Raw genomic sequence first — 25548 nt, forward strand, 5'->3', positions numbered from 1 at the left:
CCTCTACAGGAATTTCGAACTCCCTTCCTTCTTCAGTGTTAGGTTCTTCCGGTATTGTTCTCTTGTTCCACTTGCAGCTCTGATACCACGTGAAAATTTGGAAGCCCCAAATTTCTACTGCAGCAACTGATTACGTTTCTTCTATTTATTAATTACTGAACAAAAGTATTTATTGTTTCCTACAATAAAAACTGAAACTAATACACTGCAGCCTTCAACATTTAAATAAAATGCGGAAACAAGAAACTGAACAAGAAAAAAATACACAACACATCTACACAGTTATTTTTGGACAAATGTCCCTGGAAAAACCTAGTGTGGGAAAATCGGTGCAACAGCTGAGGGTTTTATTATTAAGCAGTAGTAATTTTTTAATACAATCTTTGGATTTCATCCTGGCTATCCAATATAGAGAATATCATTGACAGATAGATAAGTGAGATTACCTCATACTATCACAGGAAATCCTAGCTGATCCAACCACTAAATGACTAGCCCTTGGTTGCCTATGTGCAGTCACTACGTCAGCCCAATGTCACATTGTCTAGGGTCTGCATCTCTCCTCTCGGTTGATTGATTTTCCTATGAGATTTTGACTTCTAATCTCGCGGTCTCACACCCCGGCTTCTAGCTACAGAAATCAAATCCTCCAGGAAATTTCGGATCTCCTCAAGGCTTTGTGCTACCTCTGCGTGTATAACACCCTCCTCCCACATCCACCCAAGTAACCATGTCAACCAGGGTAAACATGAGATGAGAGGATACTATGATCATATTCGACCTTCTATGTGACCTTAAGGAAGTGAAATCGACAGAACATCACACACAGTCATCCAACATCATCAATAGAACCCTTAGGAGACAACTCAGCCACTCAGACAGCCTGTCCCTAGGTACCACTATTTTTCTTGACCTCTGGGGCCACATTCGCTCTCATGTTATGGGCAAGGGAGTGACCATAGAACTAAAGTCACTCTCATAGGCCTTCATGCCAGTGACTGTGTACAAAACTCGCCAGTTTTGTGCCAGTGACCCTGGGATTTAAGCCACTTTTTTAGGCCCAGAGCCTAGGCCACTACCCAGAATGGAATGAAAGCTTGAAATCAATAAAAGTACAGGGAAACAATGATACAAAAGCAATAAGCTCAACAAGACCTTAACTAGACCCCTACTAGACATGACAGCCATTTCGTCAAACATATCATCGACATGTAACCTACAGGTGTAAACAACAGAGTTAAATGTAGGGATCTCATACTTATCTGAGAATCGATATAAGCCATCGTCCCCTCATGTCATTTATTGTATATTCATCTATTAGGTCATAGACACATTATCCTTTCATATACAAGTAAAAACATGCTGAGAGCCACACATAGTTGTTGTCATAAAATATGCATATAACTAGCATAATAGGAACAAAACTACAATAAACATATCAGCCATCAAAATCCATATATACACTAGTAAATTTACACATGAAACTCAATGGAATAAATTTCTCATTAATCAATGCAATGAATCAACCGGTGATGGGACTACCACGTTTCACCCAACCATAGATTGGCTGAGCCAAGTCTCTTTTCAGCCAATCACCCTTGTACCATATTCCAAGCATGAATATGGGACTCATAGAACACATCAAAAACACCAATCAATGTGGATGCCACCAAAGTTATCCACCTACACTATGAGGAATTTGAGTGCCTCCTAGTCTCTTAGGCTTTATCGTGCATCCGTAGTCTGATCCAGGGATCACTAAGCCCTACATTGAGACATACTCTCTAGGCTTTACCGTGCATTCCATCCCAAAATCACTAGACCCAACAGAGAGAAAATCCACCTCTTGGCTTTACCATATATCTCGCCATTCACTAGCAAGGATTCCTAGGCCCACCAAGGCACACAATCTGGCTTTACCACAACTCATAGTCCGACTTAAGGGTTACTAGGCCAGTGGCTTCATGCATCCTCAGTCTGGGTTAGGGACCACTACACCCTATGTTTGTCAATTCGGAGATCCACCCCACTCATCTTCTAATCCAATCCGACCATCCCACATAAACTGAATGAGAGAACCCATCTCATCAAAGCTATCAGGAAATGGCAAGGTTAGGTTGAAAATACTATCACACTTGGCAAAACTTATGCCATGGTAGAAAAGAAACACATGCAATCCCATGCATGCCAAATCTAGCAAGGAAAATACACATGCAAGTCAATACCTTCAATGAAGCCCGTTGTAGTTGCTTGAATCTGCCTTTCCCTGCTTGATCTTTTCTTCCTCTTGCCTTCTTTTCCTTTCTTGCTTCAATGCCAAAGTGTTCCAAGAAAACTCTGTGTCCAAGAGTATGAGAGAGAGAGAGAGAGAGAATAATGAAAGAACAAATCTAAACTGGCAAAAGGTTACCAACTAATCCTCAGAAGCCTTTTTATGAATAAGGCCTCCATTTTCTTCATTTTCCATTATTTCCTTCATTTTCCTCCTCACATGCAACCTTTGACCTTTCACCTCCTTTTTCTCCTAACCTCCATTATTTTCATAAATAATTGTGTCAAAATGTCATTTTGCCTTTTCAAAGACTTATTCATTGCCTTTGTCGATTTCCTTAGCCATAAACAACCAAATGAACACCCCCTAGGATGTCTTGCCCAACATTTAACTTGGAATAAGTGTCCCATTCATTCGTGGTTATTATTTTTAAATTTTATTACATGGAATTTTCACCAGGGCTATTACAAAACCCTCCCCCTTGGGGGACACCGTCCTCGGTGTTCAATCACACATATACCTCAGCAACCTGTTGAAAGAAGACATACTACTTATGGAGCTTTATAACACAGCTTGATGCAGTATTTACAATGAAAGATCTTCTCAAGAGAAGAACATCATGACAACATGACAACATACCGCATAGTGGAGCTTTATATCACAACTCATTACAGTGTTTACAATGATCATCCTGCTAAGTGCCAATCCACATGACATCATAACATAACCATAATGACATGACACCCATACCACATAGTGGAGCTTGGTAACACAGCTCGTTATGGTATTTACATCCATACACATTGGTACATATAGCAACATCACCATAAATATAGATACCAAAACATATGCCAAATCGCATACCAAAACATATATCAAACATATACTATTCATCATATCTAATCACATACCAAAACATCATATATCATATATAAATCCATCATAAAGCATATACCAAACCACTATAAGCAAATACCAAACCACCATGTCAAGTTGCTTTGCCTCAATCAGCAAACAAGGAAGGATACACAGCCTGCCTCTGATCCACCATCTCCCATGTAGCTTCATCGGGCCCAAAGTGCTTCCATTGCACTTTAACTTGCTCAATTGCTCGGTTCCGGAGCATCAACACATTTTTCTACAATATACTAAGGATCTGGCTGGAATTATCCATCTAGTTCCACCTACAATACAAACAAGTCAATTACATGATCAACATCCTTAGAGTTGGTGAGATAAGTTTGGAGTCAAATGGGAGAGATGATTGAAGGAAGAGCTCTGCGACTCCGCGACACTGCACCTCGGGGCTAGGGTAAGTTCACGGGTGCCCTTTGTCACTGCACCTTATCGTCTTCTACATGCGGACTTCCGTGCATTACGGTTTGCGGTCTAACCCCAAACTTTTCGCGCGGCCATTACCGTCCCTTGACCTCCAACTCGATTGTCGGTATGGAACAAGACGACATCAACTATTCAGCAGACCTAAATCCCTACAAGGAGATATGGTCACACCCTTGAACCGTGTCAGGTTCTAGCTCCTTTGGCTCGTCGTTCCGCCTGCTGTCTGCTCAGAATCCTATCCTGAACCGTTCTGGGCCATCTGTGCCCCACCTGCCTCCCTTTTTTGCACTGGACACCGCTTCCAGTTTGGATTGTCCTCTTGTTTGGTCAATTTAGTGTGTTCTAAATTGCTATTTAAAATGTCAATCCGGGATTTGTAAACTGACGAAGCGAAGTGTACTATATGTACAAGATAACCATTTTCTTAGTCTTTTGTAGTTTTTGAGTTTTTTTTAGTTTGTTTTTGGATTTATCTTTTATGGATTCTCTAGTGTGTGATGGCGAAAATGAAAGTTAAGTATGGATGGTGATGGTGATTTCTACAGTGGTTTTCCAAACTTAAAAGTGTTCAAAAAGAAAGCTCTAAAATGACTGTAATGAAATCAATTCTTAAGAGGAAGTAAATGTATCAAACAGTGAACTAATGACAATGGCCCAGTATCCTTGCTGCTGTATGAAAAAGAAAGTAAAAACTGAACTTAAAGCAACTCAAAAACTAAAAGCAAAGCAACTAATTCACACTACTTCAACTCTTTTGATCCTTTACCCTTCAGCTCAATCTACCTTGTGGGAAGCAATCATGAACAAGTTAAGCAATATGATATCTAAATGGCAAGAAATTAAATTGCATAAAGGAAACTAATCACACTACTTCAACTCTTCTGATCCTTTACCCTTCAGCTCAATCTACCTTGTGGGAAGCAATCATGAACAAGTTAAGCAATATGATATCTAAATGGCAAGAAATTAAATTGCATAAAGGAAACTAATCACACTACTTCAACTCTTCTGATCCTTTACCCTTCAGCTCAATCTACCTTATGGGAAGCAATCATGAATAAGTTAAGCAATATGATAACTAAATCACACTACAATAAGTAATATTCTGATTCCTTACTAATAGAGTCACTTGACTATAGAAAGAAACCATAAACAAATGAGTAGTATGATGTCTAAGTAGCAGAAAAATAAATAAGCAAAACACAATTTGAAAAATGACAGTGCTGGAATTAAACTTCAGAAAATGAAAATTAGCAGGAAGGACAAGATGATCTCATATGTCAGTAGTTATCAAAAAGATGAAAATTTGCCCGGGCTGCCTAAGAAAACCTGTAGAAAAGCATTGATTAGCTGACAGCTATAAGAAAACAAAAATGAAAATGTAAACAACAGTGAATTAAAAACATCAAAGCAGCATGTTATATACAAGCTAATGATAATGAAAACAGAAACATAATAAAATCAAATGAAAACTATACAGGGCTTTAGTGCGCAGGGGCCCTCTCCCACCTCATCCAGTCAACGAACAGTCACAAAAACAAGCTCAGGAAAGTAGTCTTCTCATGTATTAAAGCAGCAGCAAAATATGTAAAACAGAGTGCAGTGGGGTGATAATAACAATAGTTCAAAAATTACATCTCCAAAAGCTTCTACACAGTGTTTATCAACGCGTTATTTATAATGAAAAAGTGTTGTAACTAACTAACTAAGTCCTATGCTGTTAACTGCATTGCCAGAGACACATAGATCTTCTCAACCCGAGATCTAGCGTAACGGTCATCATGTCCATTAAATCTTCGGAGTGGTAGCTGTTGGATTCAGGTTACGGGGCTGATCTCCAGGTGTGCCGATGTCTCCGTGAGCTGAGGACTGTGCCACGTAAACTTTCACGTGCTCAAAACAGAGACGTGCCACCGCTAAATTCCTTGGTTGGCTTTGCCTTTGACCCTTGTTGACCGTGACCTTTTATGGATGATTTGGCTGATCTTAAGGGACATGTTCCATGTACCCATCGCCTGTAGCTTGCCCATGTGGCTCATTTCTTCATAGGACACCTGTAGCATAGCCTTTAACAAAATGGCTGCAGAATCCTGTCAGTTTCCGCAGCTGCCTGAACAAAAATCTAAACCAAACAACAGTCATAAGCATAGTTAGAAAACCATGTCAGAAGCTCTTTTTAGACTATAATGCAATGATTTAACAGCTTGGTGGATGAAGTAAGTGGAAAAAGAAGGCTGAGAGGGTGTATAGGAAGGTGCAGGTTTGAGGCTCAACACCTCTGCTCTCCCCGACAACCCTCAACCTAATTGGGTCATGTCTTCCTCCATCACCCTCATTCGATTCCCCGCTTCCCGACCTTCCTCATACTGCTACTCCTTCCGGCACTCCCTTCTCCTCAAGTATCACACGGCCTGGGACATCAACCCCTCACTTTTCCTCTCCAACTAGATGCACTCTCCCAAACCCTAAGAGCACTCCTCCATCCCCGCAGGCGGTTTACCAAGGCATCAGGGGACCCTTCCGGGACTACCCGACGACACCTAGATCCAACAAGGTCAAGAAAGGGAGGTGCTTAAAGGTGACAGACAAGGACATTAATCTCTCTTTGGGGGAAGACCTTACGATGGGTGAAGTGGTGGACACGACCAACAAAGTCCTGGTGGGATGCGTTAGAGGGTAGAACTACTCGGCAGAGCGACTGCGACTCTGGACCATGGAAATATGGGGTTCACTACTCAAAGAATTATCGACGATCAGAGTCCTCACACTAGGGTGGTTTGCTCTCAGATTCCACAGGGAGGAGTATACTGATTGGATCCTCTCGAGATTTTGGCACATCAAACTTGCACCTGTTCTGCTTAAAATATGGAACCCCCTTTTTGACCCTAAAAGGGAACAACTTGGCGTTGCGTTGATTTGGGTTCGCCTACCAGGGCTTCCTATGCAATTTTGGTCGGAGGATGTCTTCAAACGCATTGGTAATGCACTAGGAACTTATCTGGAACATGACAAGACCTTTGAATCCTCCGGCAACATGACCATGGCTCGTATACTGGTTCATCTAGATACAAGGGAAGGATTGGAGGAGAAGATAACCCTCCACTGGAGGCATTATTCGCGCAGACAAATCCTTGACTATGAAGGAGTTCCCTTCGGTGCAGGAGATGCCACAAGGTTGGGCACCTGTTCAAAGAATGTTCGCTCGTCTCGCCTTCATCTCCTCCTGCTTCAAAGGGTAAGAAGCACATGCAGACTGAAGACCCACTAGTGGATGAGCAACCCTCACATCCGGATAGTCCATTGGAAGCGGCTAGGGACATTGTTTGGCCATCGTGCTCTGCCCAGGTTCCGCTTATCTCCCCGCCCATGACTAGATCCCGGACTGTTGCGGCAGCTACTCCATCTACAGGTACAACTCCTCCTCTCTGTTCCTCTACTTTGCATTTTATTAATTTCATTATATCTCTTGTTGCTTTTGCATCTATTCCATGCATGAATACCATTTCTATCAATTGTTCGCTCGACCCCCCTCTGGCTACTTTCTCCACAATGCCCCTGGCTGTACACTCTCCCAGAAATTTTGATCCCCCCGTTTCCTTCTCTACATCTAGATCACATTCATACAACCTCTGATCTCGTATCTTGGTTCTCCCATAATCGTTTGGATTAGGTATCTCTTCCTCACTTACGGAGTCCAAACCCTCCCGTGGGAGGCCCTCTAATATTTCTAAAGCCAACAAGCTTGCAAGGGCTGACGTGGCCCTGGGTAAACATAACATTATTGAAAGGGTATTTAGAGCACAGGATACCCTTGTGAGGATTCCCCCATGAATTGGGTATCTTTTAACTGTAGGGGTTTAGCTAGCCCTCCCAAAAAATTAGCTCTAAAGAGGCTTTGGATTGTGAGCCCCGTGATATCATTTTTCTTCAAGAGACCCTCAGTATGGCTGAGCAGATAACTCGGATCTTACAATATTTGTTGCCTAGATGGAGCTTTCATGCCTTGGATGTCTTAGGGCGTTTAGGGGGTATCGCTCTTAGGGTAAACCCCCGCACCATCAAAACTATATCTGCTTGGGGTGGACATGGGTTCCTGGGTATGGACATTTTCTCTACAGAGCTGGGCAAGAATCTCCACATTATTAACATATATGCTCCTAATCATAGCAGACTGGATTTCTGGCATAAGATATTAAGGCACTCCCTGATAGACAACTCTACTATATTAGGCAGAGACCTAAATTTTACCATTGGTCATGAAGAATCCTGGGGACATCATTCTCAGTTGGACCCCCTCTTGGACCAGTTGGAACTACTACTGGAGCAGCACCACCTTATTAATATCCCCATGAAAAAAAATTGCTGACTTGGCACAAAAAAAGCACTGGAGATGCGACATTAGGCAAGAGATTTGATCGTTTTCTCATTCATGAAGACCTATTAGCATCCTTCATAAATTATAGGCAATGAGTGGGCTCTAACGGGATTTCATATCATTTCCCCATCTATTTGGAGCTGGCAGGTCCATCAAGAAAGCCCAGGTTGCCCTTTAAATTCAACTCAACCTAGTTAAAGGACCTTGATTACCTCAGGTTAGTATCGGAGTATTGGAGAGACCATCCACTATCAAATGATCCTTGTGTAGTTGAGGGTTTCTGTCATAATCTGGTGAATCTTAAAAGACTCTCTATATTCTGGGAAAAGGGGAAAAAGGCCAGGGAGGATCAGACTCTCTGTGACATTGAACGACAATTGGATGTGCTAATGGATGACCATGGCAGAGGGTACACCTCAGTTGAAGCTAAAATTCATTTGACGGGCTTGGAAGCCCAGAGATCCAAGATTCTGCTAGATCAGGAAGAGACATGGAGACTCAGAAGCAGAGCGATATGGCTTCAAGCTGGGGATGACAATACTAAGTTCTTTCATAAATTTTCCAATGGAAGGAGGGCCAACAATACCATATGGTAGATGCCTACAAAACATGGGCAGACGGCCAATACCTATAATCAGCTGGCACAGATGGGAAATACACACTTCAAGCAACTCTTCAAAGCCCCACCAGGTGCAACACTTGCAGAAATTATTCGCATTGCAGGGCATTTCCCTAGATTTGTGGAGCCAGAATCTATGGAGGATCTTATCAAACCTGTAACCATGGGGGAACTGGAGAGTACATTGAAGTGGTTCAAGAAGGATAAAATTTCGGGCTCGGACGGATGGTCAATGGAATTCTATCTATCCTTTTTCGACATCATTGGCTTGAACCTTCTCAAGGTGATCGACGAATGCAGAACATCTGGGAGAATGTATATAGCCATTAATACTACTTTCATCGCCCTGATTCCCAAGATGGACTCCCCTCAATCCTTCAACGACTTACAGCCCATCTCTCTCTGCAACTGCCTTTACAAGATTATTGCCAAGATCATTGCAAACTGAATCAAGCCGATCCTATCCGACAACATATCCTCTGAACAATTTGCCTTTCTCCATAACCGTCAGATCCATGAAGCAATTGGCACGACCCAGGAAGCCCTCCATTCCATCAAGCTAAAGAAACTGAAAGGTGCCATTCTCAAAATAGATCTCTCTAAGGCCTTTGATCGAGTCAGTTAGCTTTACATCAGGATGATTTTAACTCACCTGGGCTTCCCTATCCCTTTCATTAGATGGATCATGTGTTGCATTACATTTGTCTCGTTCAGTACTCTCATAAATGGATCGACTTCCTATTTCTTTCATGTAGAGAGGGGACTTAGACAGGGATGCCCACTCTCCCCATTGCTCTTCTTGATTGTTATGGAAGGATTAAGCAGGCTAATCTCATCGGAAAAAGGGCAGGTAGGCTAATGGGACTCAAGATCACAGATCAATGCACTCTCACACATTTGTTGTTCATGGATGATATTCTTATCTTCCTCAATGGTGGCATACAAGACTACAACACTCTCTCTGAGGTGTTGCGTTTATTTAGCTCAGCAATGGGGATGGAAATAAACAGACCCAAATCCACCATCACCCTTTTGGCTTGCTCCCACAGGAACTCTGTCAAGCATACCAAAAATTTCCCTTCCAGAGATTACAACTAGAGGATGGATTGAAATACCTGGGCTTCCGTATAAAATCACATGGATACAAAATAGTTGATTGGACTTGGTTAGTGGCCAAGGTCGAAAGAAGATTGAACAACTGGAGTCATCGACTACTGTCTAGAGTAGGACGTCTAGTGCTTATAAAATATGTTCTTGAAGCCACCCCAGTCTACTGGATGTCTCTTTCCTAGATTCCTCAAGGTATCTTATCCCGGATTCAAAGGATATGCTACAATTTCTTATGGAAGGGGCACAAGGAAGGGAAACCCTTTGCATGGGTTAAATGGAGCAGAATTGCAGTCCCAAAAAAAATGGGGGGTTGGGGCCTCAAGGATCTCCCAGCATTTTCACAGGCACTAGCGGCCAAATTGGGTTGGCTTCTCCTGAAGCACAAAAGCTTATGGACAGAAGTTGTTACCTATAAATACATTTGGCCTCGCAATATCATGGAATGGGTCTGGCTACCAGCTTGGAACAAACAAGGAATATCAGTGATATGGAAAGCTGTCATACAAACTCTCCCCATTATTAGGAAACAACTCAGTTAGCGAATTGGCAATGGTTCGATTGTCCGCATCAAGGCTGATCCATGGATTGGTTGTGGCAACATGAACAATCTACCTTTGGAACTGATAACATTCCTAAACAGAAGAGGTGTGGCCACCATTGCCCATATAGGGGACCGATTGAATACTTCCATTTATCAACAAGCTTGGATGTCTACTGATGATCTTGGTATACCCAATCAATGGAGTATGGAGTGGAGGCACTACACAAATGCATTAACTGAATCTCATGTGAGGCTCAGGGACGATGAGGATGAACTGATTTGGGCTCTGGCTGTGCGGGGGGCATACACTCCAAAAGATGGATACCCCATCATCCATGCAGCTCATAAACCCAACTCACTGGAATGCTGGTGGCGTATGTTATGGAAACTCAAAGGCCCACCACGCACTCATCTCCTCATGTGGAATATCATCATGGACAAGGCTCCTACCAGCACTAATCTCATGAAAATATCTTTCCAGGGTCCATCCTGGTGTGTTCTATGTCGACAAGAGGAGGAATCGAACAAACACTTATTCCTAACTTGCACCATCACTCAGCAGATTTGGGAACAGGTGCTTCCCGTGCTAAATATCAATCAGCGATGGGAAGGGGATTGTATAAAGGATGCGTGGAACAGTTGGTGGATTATTGCCCCCACCATGAAATCCCGAAACCTCCCATTAATTCTGTGTTGGAACATATGGCTCTGTAGGAACAATATCATTTTTAACAACAAACACATTAGATGGCCTCTTATTGTCTCAAAAATTTGCAACAATTACAATGAAATACTGGATGAGGAACAGCCTGCCATGATTCGAACAATCATCCCGGAGGTTATAGATCATGCTCATCCCTGGGCCTACTTTGATGGCTCTACACAAGAACAGGGGTGTGGGCGGGTGGGGGTGTGGAGGGGGGGATTCTACTACACCTATCCGAGACACATTTCTTCCGCATCCGTATGGGATTGGGTGCTGGCACAAACAATTTCGCTGAGCTCCTTTCGCTTCGCCATCTATTATACTTTGCATTAAACCAAAACTGTCGACAATTACAAGTCTTTGGGGACTCTAAGATTGTCATAAATTGGTTCAATTGCATTACTGCATGCCATGTTCACACACTCAGGAACATTTTGGATGATGCATTGTTTTTAAAATCACATTTTGATCAGATTTCATGTACTCATATTTACAGGGAGTGCAACAAATTTGCGGATCAATTTTCTAAAGAGGCAGCGCACCATCCTAGAGGAGAATGGCTGATACAGGAGGAAAGACAGGGACATGCCTATCAGTACTACCACAGGCCATTTATAAAATAGGATCAGCAAAGGGTTGACAGGCCCTAATTTATCATAGTTGTTTTGAGACATCTGAATAGTGACTCATAGATTTGTTTTGGTTTATTTTTGAATTTTTGTAACATATATGTATATGCATATTGATACATGATGGTACACCCTTCCTGGGTTTTTTTTTACATACTTACTACTTTATGATGACTACGGTCACTCGTACGGCATATGCCAATGGCATCTATAGCCTATAATTTTCCACCATAATAGAAAATTACAATTTTTCCCTGAGGAAGAAAAGGATCAACATCCTTAACATACTTCTTAAGCAAAGATACATGGAAAACATCATGGCCTTTCATTTTTAGAGGCAGTGCAAGTCGATAGGCTACTGGCCCAATCCTCTCAATGATATTAAAGGGTCCACAAAATCGTGGTGTCATATTGGCACACAATCCAATCCGCAAGGAGTTCCTCTTCGGTTTGATGCGCAAGTACACCTGATCCCCAACCTAGAACTCCTTGAACAACCTATTCCTATCTATATAACTCTTTTGCCTATCCTGTGTTGCCTTTAGATTCTTCTTGATCACCTGCATCTCTTGTTCCATGTCTACAAACATATCTAGTCCAATCAATACTCTGCTACCCGGATCACTCAACTAATGGGGGTGTTACAACTCGGCCCATACAATGCCTCAAAAGGAATCATCCTCAATGACTTCTGATAACCGTTTTTGTATGCGAACTCTACCAAAGCGAGATATTCTTCCCACTTCTATTGTTGATGCATCACGTACATCCTCAACATGTGCTCCAGTATCCTGTTGACCCTCTATGTCTGTCCATCTGTCTACAGATGATAAGTTGTGCTGAAGGCCAACTCTGTGCCCAAACCTGCAAATAAATCCTTCCAAAACTTAGAAGTGAACTTCGCATCCTTGTCTAACACAATCTTCTTCGGAACACCATGTATTCTAACCACATCTCTGATGAACACCTACACCACACCGCTAGTGTTGAGTCCCAAACTTGCATCTTCCCTATATACATTTTCAGCCTTCTTTTCCATTTACTTGACCCACCAAGCTGTCAAAGCATTGCATATTAGTTTAAAAAGAGCTTATAAAATGGTTTCCTAACTATGTTTGCGTCTGCTGTTTGATTTAGATTTTTGTTCAATCAGCTGCAGAAACTTGTCACTTTCCGCAGCCATCTCAAGTTTCCGCAGCCATTTTGTTGAAGACTATGTTACAGGTGTCCAATGGAGAATCCGGTCACATGGGCAAGCTGCAAATGACATGTACATGGAGTGTGTCCCCTTGGTTCAGCCGAATCACTCACAAACAGCCATGGTCAAAGACGGTCAAAGGAGTGGTCAAACCAAGAGTTTTGCGATGGCATGGCTCTGTTTTGCCCACGTGAAGTTTTGCGTGGCAAGATCCTCAATCTCCGGAGGTGTGCTAACACCTGTGGATCAATCCGTGAACCAAATCGAACAGCCACCACTCCATAGATTTATTTGTCATGATTACCATACTGCTAGATCTTAGGACGTGGAGATTTACATGTTTGTTTGGCAGTGTAGAATTTAGGAATCAGTTATAGCACCTTCAGTTATAAATAACGCATTATCATACGCTTGATAGTTAGCTTTTACATGTAATCTTGACTGTGTTTACGAGCCCACTATGCCGTGCTCTATTTCTATGTTTTGACTGCACTTTAATATATGAGAAGACAACATTCTTAAGTTCAATTTGTGACTGAGTATTGATTGGCCGAGGTTGCAGAGGGCCCCTGTACACCAAGGCTCTGTATTTACTGTATAGTTTCTTACTTGCTTTCATTATGTTACTGCTTTTATAATCATTTGCTTGTATATATTACGTTGTCCTGATATTTATACTAACTGATGTTCATCTTTTCTTTTATGCTTTCTCATGATTGCTAGTTGATCAGTATTTTTCTTTCAGGTTCTTGTAGGCAGCCCGAGAAAATTACATAGTTTTAATGACTAATGACATGAGATCATCTTGTCCTTTCTGTTGATTCATTTACTGAGTTTTAATTCCAGCATTGTCATTTCTTTCAGTTTTGCTTTGCTTATTTACTTTTCTGCAACTTAGATATCATATTACTCATTTGTTTATGATTTCCTTCCTATAGCCAAGCGACTCAAATAGTGAGGAATCTGAATATTACTTGATGTAGTATGATTTAGTTTACTTTCCTGCAAGTTAGTGATTAAATTACTTATGTCATTTTCAGGAATTGAAATATGAATGAGTAGTTAAATCTTAGTTTCATTTTATGCAATTTCATTTCCTGCAATTTAGATATCATATTACTCAACTTGTTTATGATTACTTCCTATAGCCAGAGCGAGTCGAAAGGTGAAGGGTCAGAATATGGGTTGAAGTAGTGTGATTTAGTTTTCTTTGCTTTCAGTCTTTGAATTGTTTTGAGTTCAGTTTTTATTTTCTTTTTATACAACAGTAAGGATACTGGGCTTCATTGTCACTAGTTCACTGTTTTGGTACATTTTTATTTTCTTTTGAGAACTAATTTCATTACAGCCAGTTTGAAACCTTCTTTTTGAGAACTTTAAAGTTTGGAAAATCATTGTAGAAATCACCATTACCATCCATACTTGACCTTCAATTCTGCCATCTCACATTAGGGAATCCACAGAAGATAAACCCAAAAACAAACCAAAAACTCAAAAACGACAAAGAACTAAGAAATCGGTTATCTTACATATACAGTGCACTTCACTTCAGCAGTTTACGACTCTCGGATTGACATTTTAAATAGCAATTTAGGACACACTAAATTGACCAAACATTTTGGCATCATTGCCGGGGAAGTGAAACTAGGTAGCCAATTTCTTAAAAAAAAAAAACAAGAAAATTTCAAGGAAGGAAAATTTGATAACTTCTCAAAGTATGCTCTCCTCTTGCACCTAGTGTGATCTGGAGGATCAGAAAAGAGAGAGTTATTGGTTTAATAATTTCTTGAGTATGCTCTCTTCTTGCACCTAGAGTGACCTGGAGGATCAGAAAGAGAATTATTAGCCCGACTTGAAGAAAAATAAAATAAAAATGACATGCATAGAGCAAGAGATTCTAGGGGAAGGTTTTTAGCTAGGGCCAAGAGTTCGATTTTTACAACTCCATCTACTTCAAGGAATAGACAAGAGACACCTCCATCATCTCCAACTCACACTCCTAGCCTTAGGATTCCTGGAATTCAAGAGGCAGTAGTTGAATTAGAAGACTCTCCCACACCATCCATCGAATCTGAATTAGGAAAAGACCCTTTCTTTACTTCTACAGGAAAACAAATTGTAATTGAAGAAGTAGAATCACCTGAAGAAGAAGAGGGGAAATTCCTCCTCGTTTGCCATTAGTAGAGGCACTAGAGGACTCTTAAGTCTCTGAGGAAACTATCATGACAGAGGAAGTAGTAAACGGATTTGGTAGAGGTAGAGGTAGAGGAGGAGGAGGAAACAGTGGAGGAGGTAGAGGTAACAATGGGGGAAATAGGGATGGAGATAACTCATTCGGATTTCCTATAGTTGATGAGGATTCTCGAGCAACAATGAAAAACATCTCACCATTTGTCCTCCCAAATTTTCATGGGTTAAGAAATGAGGATCCTTAAACATTTCTATTTGAGTTTGAAGTCGTGTGTCGAACTTATGATTATCTGGAAGACTCTCAAAAACTCAAATTGTTTCCTTCAACATTGAAAGGAGTTGCTTTGAAATGGTTCATGGGATTAGTCACTCAATCCATTAGGACTTGGAATGATATGAAACAAACATTTTTGGATAGATACTTGGACTATTGTATGCCCACCAATCACAAGGATGAGGTATTCAAAATGGTGCAAAGAGAAGATGAAAACTTGGAGGATTTACTTGAAAGATTTCAATACAACCTGAAAAGAGCAAAAATGAATAACTTAGATGAGGAAATCTTGAAAGCCCTTCTATTAAAAGCCATTAGAGATGAATGGATAGATATTTTGAACATGATGGGAAAAGGAGATATATCTCAACTTCCACTTCATGATATAGCAGAGCTATGTGTCCATCTCTCAAGGGGAAAATCTAAAACTGAAAAAGGGCCTAGAGATCCTTCTCTCATTAGAGCAAACAAATCTGAAACTGGATTAGTAAGTAGGGCTGAGATTGGCAACATGCTTGATGAATTCAAAACTGATATCTTAGGGAGTCTTAGTGAGCAACTAGACACCCTTAAAATACAAAACAAGCAGAAAGCAGAAGCTGAAGCTTTGGCCATCTTTTGCCCAAAATGTAGAAAGAAACATGCTCTAAGGGAATGTCCCTTGGATGCAAAAGTTGTAAAAACATGTGTGATCTGTTCAGAAAACCATGAGACCAAGGATTGTCCTTCAATTCTTGGGCTCAAAGCTGTCTTTCAAGAAGATCCAAATTCAATTGAGTCTCTCTGTTTTGTTGCAAGGAGACCTTGGCAGGGGCAACAAAATCAAGGTTTAATAACTCTATGAACTTTCAACCCCCACCAAATTGGAATCCTTGGCAACAACCTTGGTCCCAACCTCAAAATCCTTTTCAATCATGGGTACAAGGTATGCAAAATCCTTATGGGAGATTTGCTCAATTTTATCAATATCCTCCATCTTTTCAAAATCAACAAGCTCCACAACTTCCAAATCAAAATCCACAACTATCATTGCCATTTCCATAACAACAACAACCTTCTCAACAGAATCCAAATTCTCAACTCTTGCTTCCATTCCAACAAAAGACAAGTCAACTACCTTCCCAGCCATTGCCGAACCCCAACAATAAAAACCCTCAAAATGCTTACATGGTAGAAGGACAACAATTTCCTACCTATATAATTGTTCCTCTCAATGATGTGCAACTCAGATCTGGTAGAGTTTTAGATAAGCCTTCTATAGATGCTCAAAAGCAAAGCATTTCTGAGGAAGATTCTCTTGAAGCCAATAAAGGTTCTGAAGCATCTCTTCAAAACCAAAGCACTCAAAAATAAAAAGAAAAAAAGTCAACCCCCACAACTCCTATAGTTGAGCAACCTGCATCTTCATCCACACCTCCTTTTCCTGAAAGATTACAAATTGAAAAAGGGGTGGAAAAACAAATCTTGTTGCCTGACTATGATTTTCTAGATGAATTAAAGAATGTCTGTATCAAGATTCCCTTGTTACAAGCCATTAGAGAGATTCATATTCTAGCAAAAACAATAAAGGAGTTGAGTCTTAAAAGACCAGGAAGGAAACTGAGAGATACAAGAAGAATCCACCTGGTAGGAAAAATTGCAGATATCATGATGGGAAAAATTACTATGCAGAAGTATGTAGATCCCGGTAGTCCAATTGTCAAAACACATATCAATGGGGTAGAAATTCCAAATACTTTGATTGATTTAGGGGCTGCTACCAACATTATGAGTAGACAGACTATGGAACAGCTAAAACTTCCTAATCTTCTTTTTACACCTACTTTACTGCAACTTGCAGATCGATCAAATATCAAACCAGATGGTGTATGAGAAGACATTTTGGTCTCCTTAGATTCTTGGGAATATCCAGTAGATTTCATGATTTTAACTCCCAAGAGTAATTTAGGACACCCTCTCATCTTAGGAAGACCTTGGCTAGCCACAGCTGATGCTTTTATCAGTTGTAGATCTGGGGATATGTATATTTCTGATGGTAATTCGACAAAGAAATTCAATCTGTATCCTCCAGCAAAATCAATTACAGAAATAGGAGATAATGAGTGGGTTGATGATGAGGATATTATACAACCTATCTTTACCATTTCTGAAATCAGTGAAGATAGTCAAATTCTGAACACATTAGAAAACTTTGAAACATCTTCAGAATATGACCACACACAATTTCAGTTAGATTATGACATTGAGTATCTATCATCTAGACAAATGTCTCTTTTCTCTATGGAAGAGTTTGGTAGTTCTGCCATTGAGATCTTTCCAGGTAAAACATTGAATATCAACAAAAACTTGGAAAAATCACAACAGGGAGAGCTAACCAAAATCTTGCAAAAACATTCTACTGCATTTGCATGGGAGTATACCGATATGAAAGGTATTGACCCTAAGACTTGCATTCATCACATCTATATCGAGGAAAACAGTAGACCAATCAGACAACCTCAGAGAAGGATGAATCCAAACCTTAGGGAGATAGTGAAAGAAGAGCTTCAAAAACTACTCAATGTCAACTTCATTTATCCAATTTCAGATAGCCGATGGGTTTCTCCTTTGGTTATAGTACCTAAAGAGAATGGTAAATGGAGGGTATGCGTTGATTACAGGGAATTGAACAAAGCAACTTTGAAGGATCACTTTCCTTTACCCTTTATCGATCAGGTATTAGATACTTTAGCAGGAAAAAATTATTTTTCATTTTTGGATGGTTTTAGTGGCTATAATCAGATTCAGGTAGCACCTGAAGATCAAGATAAGACCACATTTACCTGTCCATGGGGAACTTTTGCTTACCGAGTACTTCCTTTTGGATTATGTAATGCACCCGCAACATTTCAAAGGGCAGTGATAGGAATCTTTTCCGATATAATCCATGATTGTGTAGAGGTTTATATGGATGATTTTACAGTTTATGGTAATTCATTTGAAGAGGCATTAGAGAATTTGGAAAAAGTCCTTATAAGGTGTAAAGAAACAAACCTTTCATTGAGCCATGAAAAATGCTTTATGATGTTTACTGAAGGTATTGTTTTGGGACATCATATTTCGGGGGATGGGATTAAAGTTGATAGATCAAAAGTTGAAGTCATCTCCAAGTTGCCTATTCCAAATTGTCAAAAAGATGTTAGAAGTTTTCTTGGATTTACTAGATACTATAGAAGATTTATCGAAAACTTCACCAAAATAGCATCTCCACTCTTCAAATTACTTACAAAAGACTGTGAATTCAAATGGGATCCTGATTGCCAATTTGCATTTAAAACTTTGAAAACAAAAATATCTGAAGCACCCATTTTGAGAGGGCCAAATTGGAAACTTCCTTTCCGTATTTCTATAGATGCTTCAGATACAACTCTAGGAGTTGTGTTGGGTCAAAAGGATTTAGTTCCTTATGCCATTTACTACACCAGTAAAAATTTGACTCCCACCGAGTTGAACTATACTGTGACTGAAAAAGAGTTCTTAGCTGTTGTTCATGCAATCAATAAGTTTAGACATTATATATCAGGCTATGAAACTTTTGTCCATATTGATCATTCTGCAATTAGATATCTAATGAACAAACCTGTTACTAATGGCAGAGTTACAATATGGATTTTACTTTTACAAGAATTCAATATTACTGTGTTGGATAGACCAGGGAAACAAAATACAGTAGTTGATTTCTTGTCTAGGATCCAAAATACTAACGAAGATTCTCCTGTAGAGGATAAGTTTCCAGATGAATATTTATTTGCAGTAACTAATAAGACTCCTTGGTATGCAGATATTGCTAACTATTTGGTTACAGGGAAGCTACCTCCACATTTATTTCCTAGTGAAAAAAGAAGAATTATTCAGGAGAGTTCGAATTATTCATGGATTTCTAACGAATTGTTTAAAACAGGGCTAGATTGTGTGATCAGAAGATGTGTTCGGGAAGATAAAATGCCTGACATCCTCAAGGCATGTCATGATGAACCATGCGGTGGAAACTTTGCTGACAAAAGGACGGCCTATAAAATCCTTTCTTTAGGATATTATTGGCCTTCCCTCTTCAAAGATACAAAACAATATATCAGAAGGTGTGACAGCTGCCAAAGAGTTGGGACACCGAATCTTTCAAATGAAATGCCATTACAACCACAGGTACTCATCGAACCCTTTGAAAAATGGGCTTTAGATTTTATTGGACCCATTAATCCGCCATCTAAACAGAAGAAGTATATATTGGTATGCATTGATTATGTCACTAAATGGGTAGAAGCCAAAGCATTGCCTTCTGCCACTGAAAATTCAGTTGTTAATTTTCTTTATGAGGATATTTTTACTCGTTTTGGTGTCCCAAGAGAAATTGTGACAGATCAGGGAAGTCAATTTACATCTAACTTGATGGAGAAGCTGATGGAAGAATACAAAATCAATCACAGAAAATCTACTCCTTACCATCCGCAAGCAAATGGCCGAGTGGAGTCTACAAACAAAGTTCTTGAGAGCATCATCACCAAAACTGTCCATCTACACAGAAGACATTGGGCAGAAAGGCTTCCTGAAGCCTTGTGGGCCTACAGAACTACATGGAGGAATACAACAGGACATTCTCCCTATGAACTTGTTTATGGGAAAGAAGTCATGCTCCCCATTAAATTTCAAGTCAAGGCTTTCAAGATGGCAGTTCAGTTGGGGATGAATCTATCAGAAGCCTAAAAGCACAGAATGGAGCAGCTGAATGAGCTAGATGAGATCAGACAAGAAGCAATTTTAAGAACTGATCTAGTTCAACATAAAAGAGCTAAGTGGCATGACAGATACATCAAAGAGAAAAAGTTTCAAGAGGGAGATTGGGCACTACTGTTTGATTCCAAGTTTAAAGACTTCAAAGGTAAATTTGAGACCCATTGGCTTGGGCCATATGAGATTGACAAAGTTTTTAGCAATGGAGCGGTAAGAATCGAGACCATTGATGAATTTCAAACTCCTCTCATTGTGAATGGCCATCGATTGAAAATTTATCATAAGCCACTCTCAAAAGAGGAATTTGTCAAAATGTTTCAAGAGAATTCTGCAATAAGGCTGGTGAAGAAGAATCCTTCTTCCCCACCAGCCTAGCCTTTGTTTCTTTTAGTTAAAAAATAATAATAATTGTATAAGACTGAAAACCAATCACAGATTGGCGGTCTTATACAGAAAATGTAGAGTGAAAATCAGGGACACCTGACACTCTATATTTTCAAAAAAAAAAAAATCTTCTCTCCTTATTTTTCCATCTTCACTCCACCTCATTTGCCATTCCACTCCATCTCCATCTCATTTTCAGTTCACTTCACTACGCTTCATCTCACTCCATTTCATTCATTTCATTCCATTTCATCAATAAATGTCCCTTTCAGGACCATTTTCACTCAGTTAGTTATTATCTAACTATCTTTGTTCAGCTAAGTGGGTGTTGTGTCAGTTTCCGCAGCTGGTAGCAGTTTCCGCAGCCAGAAGCAGTTTCCGCAGCCACCACTCTGTGTTTCAAATCCACAGTCAAAGTGTTAGTGCAATAATCATGAAAATGCAGGTGTGATTGAGCATATGCTATGAAGACATGGAGCATCTCCAGACATCAATGAAGAGCAGTTGGTTAAAAGCTAATGAGCAACAAATGACAAGGTTTCCAAAGGTATGAGCAATTTTTTTTTTCAAATAGCAATTAAAGTCATGATTATGCATAGTTGTCAAACCATAAAAGCTCTACTATGTGCAACAATCGTCACGATAGCTCCATTACCCACTACCATCCCACGATATTATTCTGCACACCATGCATTCATTTCTTAACGGTCTCATGATTTATTTTCGGGTTTAAACTCATAGTCGACTGCACTTTCATTCACCACCTATAATCATGAGATGTGACCTATCTACGGCTCCTCTCCACTGCATTCTCCGCAGCCATTCATTAAAACGTGTAACATTTCGTACGCAGCCGTTTAATTCAAAATCTCGAATTCACTCCATTCCCTTACCATTCTATTAAGACCATCTTCTTCACATACGTCTGCACTTCATCTTGTGAACTCACTACGGCTGCTCATCCTCTGTTCCGCCTATAATTCAAAAGCACTCCTGTTACCTGCTATCCATCTACGGATTGCAGCCACTGTATTTTGCCATAAACCCTGCAACCGAGCCACCTTCCCTCTGCTAAACCCTCACACGCAATTGAATTTTCAGTTGAAATTCAAAACAGAGGAAGGAATGGGACGATTACTAAGGGCAGAACCAGAAGGACCTAAATATTTAGAAGGTTACCCTCAAGCAAAATATTTGTTGAAGAAAGCAAAATGGTTACGCTTTGTCCAAAAATTTAAGGGCCATAATAAAGAGGTAACCAAAGCCTTTGCACGGTCTTTCGATGGCCAGATGGTGGAAATTGGAGACTTAAAGCTCATGGTCACTGAAACAACAGTAGCAGCTGCCACAGGCTTACCCCAGGAAGGTGAACGATGGTTTAAAAACAAAAGCGTGGACGAACATGCATGGAGAATTATGCTACGAAACCCAGGTATGGACATCACTGTGTTTACAAAAGGAATTCCTGTTCATGCATTGAAAGAAGAATGGCCAGCCTGCTATTAGTTATCCAAAAATTTATCACTTGTGAAGGACGCTTTGGTTCAATGTACATGTACCATGCTAGATTATTGATGAACTTCTTAGAGAGTCAAACTCTTAATTTGCCTTATTTCTTACTGCTGAGTTTGAAAAAGATGTATCACAGTCCAAAAGCACATAGGAAATATAAAACCTCATCTATATCATCATGGACTTGTAAATATTCTCATTGAAGACCAACTGAAGAAAAACAAAGATACCTGGGAACAATTCTTAATAATAAATTACTTTCAAGAGCCATCTGAGGCATTTGAAAGTAGTACACCATAGACACCGAGAAGGAGTAGGAGAAAAGAAAAGAGTGCCATAGTCCAAGACTCTCCTACTACCGAAACTCAAGAAGTTGGTCAAAAAGAAAAAGAGAATAGAACTAAGGACAAGAAACAGAGAAAATTGAAAGGCAAAAGAAACATAGAAGAAGTCTATCAATCACCTGAGCCATCTATAGAAGAGGACTATCAAACATTGTCTGAGAGATTAGTGCATCTTCAAGAACAGGCTTTTATAGCAAAGAAGAAGGAAAAAGGAAAACAGAGCATAGAAGAAGGAAGTACTAGTCCACCGTATTTGAGAAGAAGCAACAGGCTTAGAGGAAGGGGGAGTAAAACACAAGTAAAACGGCCCCACTTCATTGACTTGGGTGGGGAAACACCCGAAAACCCTCCAGCTGGCCGTAGTCCACCTCATCCTCAGCCAAGTATTGAAACTAGTCCTCCACATGTTGATGAAAGCCCTTCTCGGCCAGAGCTAGAAAGCAGTCCTCCTCCTCCACAAGACTTTGAAGTCAGTCCAAGAAAAACACCCGAAATAGATCCCAGTCAACAGGAGGTGTATGACTACCTTGAATCTTTAGAAAAGACAGCTGCAGGCCCGAGTACCACTCTACCCCACATGACACCAGATGCACAAGCTCAATCCTTAAAGCAAGAGGTGTTTGAATTATAGGTTCTAAACAGGCATATCGAGCAAGAAAATGAAACACTTAAGGAGCAGAGCAAAGTAGATAAAATTATTCATGATAATACTATGCTTCATTTGGGACTATGGCAAAAGAAGAACAAGAAACTAAAGAAAAAGTGCAGAAAGTTGAGCAGAGAATTGATCAATCTCAAATTCAGATGTCTGATAAGGAAACACAAGATGGTGGTAGCACCAAGAAAGAAGAAAAGAGGACTAGATGTCCTAGCAGAGGCTTCAGAACATATGGATTAAAGAGGAATGACTAAAATTTTGGTTGCATGAGGACATGCAACACCTTCACAGTGGGGGTATGTTGAGTCCCAAACTTGCATCTTCCCTATATACCTTTTCAGCCTTCTTTTCCATTTACTTGACCCACCAAGTTGTCAAATCATTGCATATTAGTTTAAAAATAGCTTATAAAATGGTTTCCTTACTATGTTTGTGACTGCTGTTTGATTTAGATTTTTGTTCAATCAGCTGTGGAAACTTGTCACTTTCCACAGCCAGCTCAAGTTTCCGCAGCCATTTTATTGAAGACTATGTTACAGGTTTCCAATGGAGAATCTGGCCACATGGGCAAGCTGCAAATGACATGTACATGGAGCGTGTCCCCTTGGTTCAGTCGAATCACTCACAAATAGCCATGGTCAAAGACGGTCAAAGGAGTGGTCAAACCAAGAGTTTTGCGGTGGCACGGCTCTGTTTTGCCCACGTGAAGTTTTGCGTGGCAAGATCCTCAATCTCCGGAGGTGTGCTAACACCTATGTATCAATACGTGAACCAAATCGAACAACCACCACTCCATAGATGTATTTGTCATGATTACCATACTGCTAGATCTCAGGACGTGGAGATTTACGTGTCTGTTTGGCAGCGTAGAATTTAGGAATCAGTTATAGCACCTTCAGTTATAAATAACGCGTTATCATATGCTTGATAGTTAGCTTTTACATGTAATCTTGACTGTGTTTACGAGCCCACTGTGCCGTGCTCTATTTCTATGTTTTGACTGCACTTTAATATATGAGAAGACAGCATTCTTAAGTTCAATTTGTGACTGAGTATTGATTGGCCGAGGTTGCAGAGGGCCCCTGTACACCAAGGCTCTGTATTTACTGTATAGTTTCTTACTTGCTTTCATTATGTTACTGCTTTTATAATCATTTTCTTGTATATATTACGTTGTCCTGATATTTATACTAACTGTTGTTCATATTTTCTTTTATGCTTTCTCATGATTGCTAGCTGATCAGTATTTTTCTTTCAGGTTCTTGTAGGCAGCCCGGGAAAATTACATAGTTTTAATGACTAATGACATGAGATCATCTTGTCCTTTCTGCTGATTCATTTATTGAGTTTTAATTCCAGCATTGTCATTCCTTTCAGTTTTGCTTTGCTTATTTACTTTTCTGCAACTTAGATATCATATTACTCATTTGTTTATGCTTTCCTTCCTATAGCCAAGCGACTCAAATAGTGAGGAATCAGAATATTAGTTGATGTAGTATGATTTAGTTTACTTTCCTGCAAGTTAGTGATTAAATTACTTATGTCATTTTCAGGAATTGAAATATGAATGAGTAGTTAAATCTTAGTTTCATTTTATGCAATTTCATTTCTTGCAATTTAGATATCATATTACTCAACTTGTTTATGATTACTTCCTATAGCCAAAGCGAGTTGAAAGGTGAAGGGTCAAAATATGGGTTGAAGTAGTGTGATTTAGTTTGCTTTGCTTTCAGTCTTTGAATTGTTTAGAGTTCAGTTTTTATTTTCTTTTTATACAGCAGTAAGGATACTGGGCTTCATTGTCACTAGTTCATTGTTTTGGTACATTTTTATTTTCTTTTGAGAACTGATTTCATCACAGCCAGTTTGAAACCTTCTTTTTGAAAACTTTAAAGTTTGGAAAAGCATTGTAGAAATCACCATTACCATCCATACTTGACCTTCAATTCTGCCATCTCACATTAGGGAATCCACAGAAGATAAACCAAAAACTCAAAAACGACAAAGAACTAAGAAATCGGTTATCTTGCATATACAGTGCACTTCACTTCAGCAGTTTACAACTCTCGGATTGACATTTTAAATAGCAATTTAGGACACACTAAATTGACCAAACAGCTAGTTGAGTACGTAGACTTTACCGGAATGAAGTGTACAACCTTTGTCAACCTATCCACAATGACCATGATGGAATCATGTTGCTTTACTGTCTTTGGGAACCCTGTGATGAAGTCCATGGAAATAACCTCCCATTTCCATTCTAGAATCACAACCAGATGTAGCAGACCACCTAGATGCTTATACCTTACCTTCACTCGCTAACAATCAAAGCATCTAGCCACAAACTCTGCTACATCCCTCTTCAAATTTGGCCAATAGTAATACCTCTTCACTACTAGTAGTGTCTTCTGATAACCTGGGTGACCTGAATATGGTTTCACATGAAATTCCCTCAAGATCACCTTCTTGAGCTCACTGTTATTGGTACATATCTCTTGTCTTGGAACTTGACCAATCCATCTGTTGTAAGACAATAGTAAATTCTTTGTGCACCTGTACCTGTACATGTACCACTACATGTCCCTGTACCTACACATGTACATGTACTATCGCCATGTTGCAACCTAT

The sequence above is a fragment of the Pinus tabuliformis genome, chromosome J (genome assembly GCF_031772625.1).
Source record: "Pinus tabuliformis cultivar Carrire ecotype Pingquan chromosome J, CPIR1, whole genome shotgun sequence".
NCBI classification, from domain to species: Eukaryota; Viridiplantae; Streptophyta; class Pinopsida; order Pinales; family Pinaceae; genus Pinus; species Pinus tabuliformis.